General features: G+C 41.4%; 2 pseudogenes; both read right to left on the reverse strand.

The window, feature by feature from the left end:
* Positions 1-1,935: 1,935 nt before the first annotated feature.
* Positions 1,936-3,013, reverse strand: LOC119051880 (ADP/ATP translocase 2-like; annotated as a pseudogene).
* A 577-nt stretch (positions 3,014-3,590) lies between these two features.
* On the reverse strand, positions 3,591-10,016 carry LOC119051875 (mitochondrial import inner membrane translocase subunit Tim9-like; annotated as a pseudogene).
* Positions 10,017-11,508: the final 1,492 nt, after the last annotated feature.

The following is an 11,508-nucleotide window of genomic DNA, read 5'->3' on the forward strand; positions in this document are numbered from 1 at the left end:
TTGCTTGCGGGAATCAGCAGAGGGGACCAAAATCCAAGAGAGCAGAACAAATGCCATTGCCCCTTTCTGACCCCGCACCCACATACAGCGTCACAACCCAGTGACTGGGTCTCCCCACCCTGATGAACATCTAAGGCTCCGCCCCTGCCCCTCGGATGTAACAGGTGCCAACAGATCAAAACATTATGGCTCAAGAACAGTTAAAAGCCAAGAACCAATACTTCTAAGCAACCAGGAGATAGCCAACCCATCAGATGCACAGTTCAAAACACTGGTGATCAGGATGCTCACAGAACTGGTTGATTTTAGTCACAATTTAGGGGAACAAATGAAGGCTAAACTAATTGGAATGAAGGGAAAGGCACAGGAAACCAATAATGATGGAAAGAAAACTGGGACTCAAATCAATGGAGTGGACCAGAAGGAAGAAAAAAAATGACCAAACAGAAAAGAATGAAGGAACAAGAATTCAAAAAAATGAGGAGAGGCTTAGGAACCTCCAGGACATCATTAAAAGTTCCAACATCCAAATTATAGGAGTACCAGAAGGGCAAGAGGAACAGCAACAAGTGGAAAATTTATTTGACCAAATAATAAAGGAGAACTTCCCCAAGGTGGCAAAGGCAATAGACTTCCAGGAAATCCAGGAAGCTCAGAGAGTCCCAAAGAAGTTGGTGCCAAGAAGGAAAACACCAAGGCACATCATAATTATATTAGCCAAGATTAAAATGAAAGAGAGAATCCTAGAAGCAGCAAGAGATAAGGGGATAGTCACCTACAAAGGAGTTCCCATCAGACTGTCAGAGGATTTCTCGGAAGACATCTTACAAGCAAGAAGGGGCTGGAAAGAAATACTTCAAGTCATGAAATCTAAAGACCAACATCCAAGATTGCTCGGAAGGGCAAATAAAATGCTTCTCAGATAAGGTCAAATTCAAGAAATTCATCATCACCAAGCCCTTATTATGTGAAATGTTAAAGGGACTTAACTAAGAAAAAGAAGATAAAAAAGATGAACAGTGAAAGGACAGCAAACTCACAGTTATTAACAACCTAAAACAAAAGCAAACTAAAAGGACTGCTAGATCAGGAGCAGAACCATAGAAATGGAGATCACATGGAGGGTTAGCAACAGGGGAGTGGGAGGAGGAGAAGAGGGGAGGAGGTACGGAGAATAAGTAGCATAAAAGGTAGGTAGAAAATAGACAGGGGGAGGGCAAGAATAGTAGGGGAAATATAGAATCTAAAGAACTTGTGACACATGGACATAAACTAAAGGTGGGAATGGTGGGGGAGGGGTGTTCAGGGTAGAGGGGAATGAAGGGGAAATGGGACAACTGTAATGGCATAATCAATAAAATATATATTTTTTAAAAACTGTGATACATTTACACAATGGAATACTATGCAGCTGTAAAAAAGGAACTCTGACTTTTTGCCACAGTGTGGATGGACCTGGAGAGTATTATGCTAAGTAACATAATCCAGTTAGTGAGACAAATACCACTTACTCTCACTTATATATGGAATCTAATAAACTAATGAACAAAATAGAAACAGAAGTATAAAAATGTGAAACCAACTGACAGCTTTCAGAGAAGAGAGGTGCACTGGATGAAAGAAGGTGAAGGGATTAGTGAAAGAACATACATGCATGACCCATGGACTCTAACAATGGTGTGGGGATTGCCTGAAGGAGATGTTGGGTGGGAGTGGGCAAAAGGAGAAACCTGGGACAATTGTAATAGTATAAACAATAAAATATAATTAAAAAAGAGGAAACTGGTCAGATATATATTATTGCTTCCCATTTTCAACCAGTAATAGTTGCCCTTAATAAGCAGACAGCTAACATTCTGTCAAGAATGCTTAAGACGTGTTACATAATACAACATTGCCTATTTAGGTTGTGGGTCAGGGAGGCTAAGAAATAATTTATGTGAATTTCTTGATTTCCTTATAGATGACAAGGAAAAAAATCAACACTTACGCCTCTGAAAACTTTGGACCATACACCCTTGAATAAAGATGCACTTCGTGCAATGCAAGCAATGTTCTTTCAGCAGTGAAGCCTGCCTGTGAGCATGATAGGGGGTCCTTTGCACCCTGACTGCATCATCATGCAGCAAGGAACACTGTCAAATGGATAGGAAGCCATCCCAGCTACCCCTGTGATAGACTATGCGGTCATCCAGCTGATGAAGATAGGTGTATTCTTGGGATCTGGAAGCATTCCCTTATGTAGTGTCATAGATACCAAAGTAGTCAAATGATAATACCCTGCAGAGATACATGAAAGTCTTTGTACAGGCCCTTGACCCCATCAGATTTGTAGACATTCACCAGGCAGTCATGGAGGCATTTGAATTTCTTTCAGCTCCATCTTTGACTACATCAGCAACTGGCTGGGTGTGGGCAAACTCAAGAGGATACACAGAATACAATGAGGTGGCCCCAGTGGCAGCCCCTGATGCCAGAAGTGAGTTCTCTTGTCCACACCACCCAGGAATATCTGCTTGTATTTATCTTTTTTTAAATTTTATTTATTTATCTTTTAGAGGGGAAGGGAAGGAGAGAGGGAGAGAAACATCAATGTATGGTTGCCTCTTGTGCGTCCCCTGCTGGGAACTGGCCTGCAGGGAACCTGCCTGCAACCCCAGTATGTGCCCTGACTGGGATTCGAACCGCGATTGTCTGGTTCGCAGGCCCATGCTCAATCCACTGAGCTACACCAGCCAGGGCTGCTTGTATTTATCTTTGAAAGAAAAGTTGAGATCCTGGGTGGGAAAGTATATAATAACATGGGCCCGGGAGGACAGGACTCCCTGTTCCTTGCAGATTTCTATATTTCCTTTCACTGTTTATCTGTGGTGATTTGTTTGCTGGCATTGGAATGCTGTAGCTGCAGCAGCAGCTTGACATGCTCAATGGACACTACTACCATCTTGGAGACGGTTGCGGCCACTCCACTTGCTAGGAAGCCCTTGGGGAAGGACTCAGCGACATCTATCATGTTAAAAGTGAAAAAGAGGGCTCTGGGCAAAGTTTATTTTTATTTATTTGTATTTTTATTGCACTTATTGGGGTGATATTGGCTAATAAAATTACATAGGTTTCAGGTATACAATTCTATAATATATCATCTCTTCATTGTGATCTGTCATCCCAAGTCAAGTATTTTTCCATAACCATTTGCCGTCCCCAACCCTTTAACCTCTTCTACCATTCCCCAACCTCCTTTCTCTCAGGTAATGACCATACTGTTGTCTGTGTCGATGAGGTTTTATTCTTAACCCCTTTACCTTTTTCACCCAGCCCTCCAATGCCCCCTCCTCTCTGACAGCTGTCAGTCTGTTCTCTGTACCTATGGGTCTGTTTCTAATCAAGTGACCAAGCTGCTGGTCTTAAAGTCTTAATAAAAGTTGTATCATATTTTCATTGAATAATAAGAAGTTCTATTTTAATTATTCCCGCTAAATGGCAAAGTTTGTTTTTTCAGTGTTTTCCATTTGCTAAACAGTCACGACAGCAGTTTACATGGTGGCGATTGCTTTCAGGGGATGCCCTGGGATGAATCCTCATTCCCACCCTCAGACTTCTCTGTGTAGTTGGCCAAGAGTCCCAATTGACTGCAGGGCTTCATTCTGCTGAATGTGACAGTCCTGAAATCTCGTGGATGTTCTTTTCATTATTTAAAAATATTTCTATCAACAATGTTCTCAACAGGTGATCTTATCAGACTTTTCTTTTCTTGTTGTGAAGTCTTCAACACAAAGCATGTTATTGTAAGTTTATTGTAGGTTCCAGGAAAAAGTTTATACTGTTTCATCTGATTGAATCATGGTATTTGTGCAGCTATATACTTTTGTTATATTTTTAGTCACCGTTTCTGATGCATAAATTTCTTTCTGTTCTGGAAAAGCAGTTGTTCAATCTTTCCTTGAACATCCCCATTGAAACCTGATTTCTCACTTAAGCACAGGCTTTCCCACCAGACACCAGTGGGAGGCTTGGAGGCTTAGCCAGTCAAGTCTGGGGTCAGAGGGTCGGGGTCAGGGAGAATGCCAGGCCATTGGATGTCAGAGAGTAGACTGAGCTGTCAAGTCACAGCCTGAGGGCAGTTGCCCTGGAGAGTTGCCAACACCTGCAGTGGTCTTCACTTGAGTGAGAAATAATTTTCATGTGTTTGAGAAGAGAAATTTGGACTAATTTGTCACTAAAGAATCACTTGGACTAATTTGACCAATAGAGGTGGCCTTGGTAATCACAGTCATTAGAGATACAGAGAGAAAAGTCAACAATGGCAATAGTTAACCATTACTGAGCACTTAACAGGCTTTGTTCTATATATTTGAATGAATTATTAGGTTCAGTTACCACAATAACCAACTTAAGAGGTGAAGAGACTGAGGCATAGAGAGATTTAATAACTCACCAAGGGTCACAGAGTTTGTAAGACTAAGAGCTGGGATTCACACTTACATTTGATTTGATACCAAAGTCTTGATTATTCTTTAGAGTCTTTGATTTATTACATTTTTGTAACTTTCTAAGTAAATGCAAAAGTAGAACTTGATTCTAAGGTATAAAGTGTAATATTTTTTGAGGAACATGGTAGAATTTGTCTCCTGGAAAATTTGGGGGGTTTGTATAAATTTTAGAACCTTTGGGGCAAAGGGGGAAATTTCTGGTTCATGTGATCTGCTTTGATTTTATAGCACATATGCCTGTATGTTGAGGATAGAGTAGGATTAGAGCAAAATCTTCTAGGATTTAGGAATGCTGATGTGATTAATATGTCCTGATTTATCAGTGACAACGGCATGGAACAATTAGCCACTTTATAAATTAAATTCCATTTATGTGTCCTCTGGGGTGGACTCTGTCAGATTCAATGAGTCTCTGTGCCTTAATTGTCCATGAAGTTATGAACTGAGCCTTGCTCTCCACTATGAGGATCAAGTTCCAAAGTCATTGCCATATTCATCCATCAATTTTTTTGACTCCTTAGGGAATCATGACTTTAATGAAGACAATCTATTACTTTAAACATTTATTCATGATAATAAAAATCCAACCTAGTCCCTAACTAATGAACTGGCAAATTATTTTACTTTATGCTAATAAATGTAGTAGTTTGTATTGGTTGCTTTAGAGATATTTTATTATACTTTTTTTGTAGAAATATAAGAAATGCTGATTCCCTCTCTAAAAAAATCCAGAAGCAGTCTAGGGCTGTGCAGGGAAAATACCAGATGAACTGAGATGGAACATAAGAAAATTACTCAAAGACTCAAATATTACTCAAAAGAATATTCAAGTAAGTTTGAAGGGCTTCCTATTGGCAAAATTTGCAGAGTCTTTGAACATACAAAAGAATATTGACTGTGACTGACTTTAGAAAAAGGACATTTTTACATTTCTTAACTTAAGGGGAACAATTTAATACAAATGCAGTGTACACAGGTTAAGAGATTGGTTTGGGTTTGAATCTTGACTCTATTACCTCTTTGGCTGTTAAGTTCTTAAATCTTTCTATGCTTCAGCTTCCATATCTGTAAAATGGGGATAATAATAATACCTACCTACATCAGAAGAATGATACGAGGATTGACGAAGACAAAAATCTGTGTTTAGAACATTACGGGACACATAGCATGTGCTTAATAATTAGTACTACTTTTATTATTATTGTCTATAATACCCACTACCCATTAGAAAACTTCCATATAAGCCATGGGTTTTTTATGGCAAATTGTTTTTCAGTTTTTTGAGATATAATTGACACATAACACTATATTTATTTACATATTGACTTGGTACACTTATACATTGCAAAATGGTTACCACAGCATTGTTAATACTCCCATAATTACCATTTCTGTTTTGTGGTGAGAATATTTAAGATTTACTCTTACCAACTTTTAAGAATGTAATGCAGAAATGTTGGCTAAAATCATCTAGTACATTAGACTTCCAGAACTTACTCATTTTGTAACTTGCAGTATGTGCCTTTGACCACCATCTCCCCATTCGCCCCACCCTTCAGGCCCTGGCAACTACCCCCATCCTCCTCTCTGTTCTTCTAGTGTCCTTGTTTGACTGGCATCAGGTTGGGATGCATAAAATGCATCTGGGAGTATTCCCTGCTCCTACATTTGTAAGAGTTTTAGAAGGACTGGTATTAATTATTTAAATGTTTGGAAGAATTCACCAGGTAAAACATCTGGTCCTGGGCTCTTCTTTGCTTGGAGATTTTTCACACTAAGTGAAATAAGCCAGGTGACAAAAGACAAATACCATATGCTCTCATCTACAAGTGGTACCTAATGAACATAACAAACAAACAGGCAAAATAGGACCAGAGGCATGGAAATCAGGAACCAACTGACATGGACTAGCATGGAGAGGGGAGGAGTGGGGTGGTAAGGGAGGTAAGAAGGGGAAGGGCCTAGTTACAAAAGAAGTATGTGACGCTTGGACATGAACAACAGGGTGGGGATTGACTGTGGGGGCAGATGTGTGGGGCAGGAGAGAGCAATGGGGGGAAATTGGGACAACTGTGATTGAACAACAATAGAAAATAATTTTAATTATGGTTGACAGTTGGGAGATTTTTGACTTATGATTCAATCTTTTTACTAGTTATTCGTATGTTCAGATTATCTGTTTCTTTCAGGTTCGATCTTGGTAAGTTGTGTTTCTAGGAATTTACTACTAGGTTATCCAGTTTGTTGTCACACAATTTGTTCATGGCAGTCTCTTATGATCCTTTGTATTTCTATAATATCAGTTGTAACATTTCTTGCTTTTCTGATTTTATTTACTAAATCTTCTTTTTCTTAAGTCTATCTAGAAGTTTATCAGTTTTGTTTACCTTTTTAAAAAACAGCTCTTAGTTTCATTGATTTTTGCTATTTTTTTCTGGTCTCTATCATGTTTTTCTGCTCTGATCTTTGCTATTTCCTTTCTTCTGCAAACTTTGCAGCCCTGGGCTTTCTTACTCTGACTTTTTCTTTAAACAAGTGCGATCCTTTAGACCTTTTTTTAACAGCCGAATTACTATCTGACACAGTAATAACTCTCTCAGAAGCTACTATGACCACAGGAAATTGTTGAAATCAAAAGTTGTGAGATGGTTACTGTAGCCCCTGCCCTAGGACAAGGACCACCATCTACTAGGCAGGCACAGTATCTAACAGTGCTGGCCTCAGCAAAAAAACTGGGCTGATGCAGAGATGAACATGGTCCTTGGATGACATGCAAATGTGTGAAGTATTTACTATTTTTTGATAGATAGTCAATAGATTTTTGGGAGTGATCACTTTGTAGTGCATATAGATGCCAAATTATAGTATTGTGCATGAGAAACATGTGAAAACACACAAAAAACCCCACAAGTATCTGACCAAACAAGGCTAATCTGGCCCCTTCTATGCAAGAGGCAATAGTTAAAGTATGTAAAGTATCAGCTCGAGGCCACCTGATCCAGGAACCAGCCTGTGCCCCTTCTGGCTGCACAGGCTGCATGTTCAGAGGAGAGAGGGAAAGAGGCACCAATAAAGACCAGTGCCAGAGTGTTAAAAAGTTGTGCAATAAAAACTGTAGAAATCCCACTGCTGGGTTAAGAGCAGTTCTGTGATTCCGTATGCTGTAAGAATTCAGACCCAAGCAAAGGTATCCGGTGAGCGCTGCAGGGCAGGAATCTCTGTGCAAAGATCACAGCAATGTTTTCAAATGAGAATTAGTGCAGGAAATTGAAAAGTGCGCCTGCTGGGAAGCTGATGGAGAGGTCCCAGGAGCCCATGGAATCAAAGAGTAATCTGGACAGGGTCACTTAGGGAACTGGCCGTGTAGTTAGTGAAACGTTAATGTTGAGATGACTTGGGCCAAGTGAGGTTTCCTTGGTTGTAGGAAACCCAGGAAGTGCCTAATCAAGAAGTCTACGAGAATTGCATGCTTACCTACCTACTTCTCTCTTTGGAGCATTTTAAAACTCTCATCTTCATCCTATTCCAAATAATATTCATCGAGATTGTGTTTGAAGTAGCATTAGTTTACTATAAAATCTTATGGAATTCCTTTGAGTCAATTGAAAAGTCCACACATAGAGAAGAAATAAGTTTTATTTCAAGGTCAATTAACTTTTTTATTGTTTAAAAAGGATGTGTTTCCCGAAATCATCAAGTGCAGGCTCAATCTTTTCATGTAAGATAATGCCAAAAATAGAGTTTGTAATTTACATTTTCGCTAAATCCAAGACTTTTCTGGGACAGAAAAATGTCTAAATCAAGGGAGAGCCACAGTGTTCTTTATATTAAGCCTTTACCAATGTGTTTGCCCATTCAAAAGACTTTAAAAGTCAAGTAGATTGTCCGTGCACTTTCGTAAATAAGACTGCATCCCCCTGTACAGTATCCCTCTTTTCTTTTCTTATTGACATTTTTAAACAGCAGTTTTAAGTTAACAGCAAAATAGAGGGAGAAATACAGATACGTTTTCCTATTCCCTCTGCTTCCACAAATGTATAGCCTCCCCCTTTATCAACCTGACTCCCCAGGGTGGCCCTTTCAATGATCCTACATTGACACATCATAATCACCCAACGTCCTTAGTTTATGTTACAGCTCACTGATGGCCTTGCATATTCTACGAGTTTGGAAAAATGCATTATGACATGCATCCATCATTATAATTATCCAGAGTACCTTTGCTGTTCTGAAAATCCTCTGTGCTCCAACTATTTATACCCCCATCACCCTCGCATCTCTTGGCAACAACCATGAATCTTTTTTACTGTCTCCATAGTTTTACCTTTTTCAAAATATCGTATAGTTGGAACCATACATTATGCAGCCTTTTCAGATTGGCTTCTCTAACTTAGAAATATGCATTTGAAATTCCTCCAGGCATTTCCATGGCTTCACAGCATTTCTTGACGATGCTGCCTAACATCTCACTGTCTCAGTGCACCACAGTTTTATTTCTCCACTGTTCCAATGAACACATCTTGGTTATGTTCAAGTTTTATCAATTATGAATAAAGCTACTATAAATATCTGTGTACCGGTAGTTAGTGGATATGTTTTCAACACCTTTGGATAAATGCCAAAGCGTACAATTGCTCGGATTGTATGTGAAGGGTGTGTTTACTTTTGTAAGGTACTGCCAAACTGCGTTACATAATGGCTGTGCATTTTTGCATCCCTAACAGTGGAGACTGAGAGTGCCTGTTTATCCACATCAGCATTTGGATTTGTCCATGTTGTGGATTTGGCTATTATGATAGCTGTGACGTGGCATCACCTTGATGTATTAATTTCCATTTCTCTGATGGCACATGATGTGGAGCATGTTTTAAAAATATAACATTAAACTTTATTGTAGTTGTGTAAAACTTAAAAAATGACACCATAAAATATAAAACAAAAATGTAAAATTAAAAAAAAACTGTAAGTTAGCTCAGAAAGGAAGAAAATAAGGATTTAGTTGGGGAGCGGGTAATGAAGAGGCTCCAGAATGTGATTTGAATAAGGTTTCAGGGCCAATGAGCCCTTCAAGGGTGCTGCATCCAGAATCAGCTCCTGTAGGGTCCTCTACAGGAGCCAGTGCTGGTGCGGGTATTGGATCTTCCTTCAGGTGTGCTGGGTCCACTGTTGGCTCCTGGTTTCATGAAGGAGACAGTGCAGGTGCATATGACGCTTCTCCTTGAAGATGGCTGACTCCAGTGCCACTCATGGTCTCTTGCAAGAGCCAGTGCAAGTGAAAGGGATGCTTCTCCCCTGAGGGCTGCTAGCTTCAGTAGCAGCTCGAAATCTCTTGCAGGAACTAGTTCAGGTGCAGGTACTACCTCTCTCTGGAGGAGTACTGGGTCTGGCCCCACCTCATGATCTATCACAAAAGCCAGTACAGGCAAGGTGATGGTTCTCCCCTCAGGCTTTTGGGTACAGTGCTAATACCTGGTCTTCTGCAGGAATTAGTGAAGGTGTAGGTGGTGCTTCTTCCTTCAAGGCCATCTTCAGGTTCCCTGCAACAGCCAGTGCAGATGCTTTAGATGGTTCTCCTTTCAGGGGTGCTGGGCCCAGTGCCAGGTCCTTGTGGCCTGAAGGAGCCGGGTACAGACTCACATGGTGCTAGGTCTAGACTCAACCCTTCCTTTGCAGGAGCCAGTGCAGGTGCACATGATGGTTCTTTCTTTAGGGCTGCTGGCCCCAGGACCATCTGGTCCAGGTGACTTTTCTTCTGGCAGGGGTGGTAGGTCTTGTCTCAACTGAACGCCTCCTGTAGAAACTGCTCCAGATGCCAGCCTTTGCTCCAGAGCTGTAAATGGAATAGATGTTGATGCTGGCCGAATTTCTAGAGTGGCCTCTAGAGGTGGCAGGATAGTTGGTGGTAGACATTCCTCTAGTTCTAGAGTAGCCTTTATTTCCACACTGGCTCTGCACCTATACCTCACTCCTCAAAATGTACCGGCACTGAAGCTGGGTCTGATACTATTTCTTGAACTGATTCTAGAGCTTCAAGTTCTGCCTCCATGGGCCCCAGGTCCTTTAGCCCAACTGGGTGAATGTGGATATGGTGGTTCAGATGGAAATCTTAAGTACTGAGCTGGATATAGACCTTGGGTAGGTTCCTGGAGAGTGGCCTGGAGGCCTCTGAGCAATAGACCTTTCCTAGCCATTCCCAGATCCTGAATCTGGAGACCCCTCAGCTCCCACACTCACCCCAAGCTTGCCCTGGCCATTGTTTGTGGCGTGGCACAGGGCACCTGTCCCTCACTCAGGGAGATGGAGCAGGTGTCCCCATCAATCATCTCCTTGTCTATCTCCTGGGTACAGCGCTGCAACGACAGAGACCAGCTCCTTGTCCAGAGGCATCAGAGCCCTACCTGATGCTAGATACTGCTACTTTTCTCCACTAGAACTGCTGCTCCCAGATCAGGTGCAGATTTTTGTCTACATAGCCCTCTATCTGGGTGAAATGAGATTTACCTCCAGGACTTGGGATAAACCTTAGGTGGAAGGGTGCTGTTCAATGCTCCACTTCCATCCAGGCCACCTTGACCTGGGAGTGAACATGACAAGCCTACTAGGCTTCTTACCTCTCCTCAGCTTGCTCTTCCTTGGAGTGTGCCCTCCCCAAGTAAATCCCTCTTTCACACACACACATGGAAAGAAGACATACAGATGCCCTGGTGGGAGAAGCACAGTGGCCTACCTGGACAGGACTACCCTGGGCCTCTCTGGGTTGACTTTGGGTCCCCCTGGGAAAAGACACATGAAATGAGACCTGACCCAACATCTACAGCATTGGAACAGGCCATCAGTGCAGGTTTTCCTGAGGCCACAGCTTGAGATCTGGGGACACAGCAAGAGAACTTGTTTTTCTTTCGAGTCTCTCTAGCTAAGTGGGCTGGGCAGACAGAGCCTTCTCAAGAACATTGCTGCTTGGTTACCAGGGTTCCAACTACTGTTGGGCTTTATCATCAGAAAGTGAGGTCATTGCTTT

This window comes from Artibeus jamaicensis, unplaced genomic scaffold, assembly GCF_021234435.1.
Source record: "Artibeus jamaicensis isolate MK-2021 breed Jamaican fruit bat unplaced genomic scaffold, CSHL_Jam_final scaffold_286, whole genome shotgun sequence".
Lineage (NCBI taxonomy): Eukaryota > Metazoa > Chordata > Mammalia > Chiroptera > Phyllostomidae > Artibeus > Artibeus jamaicensis.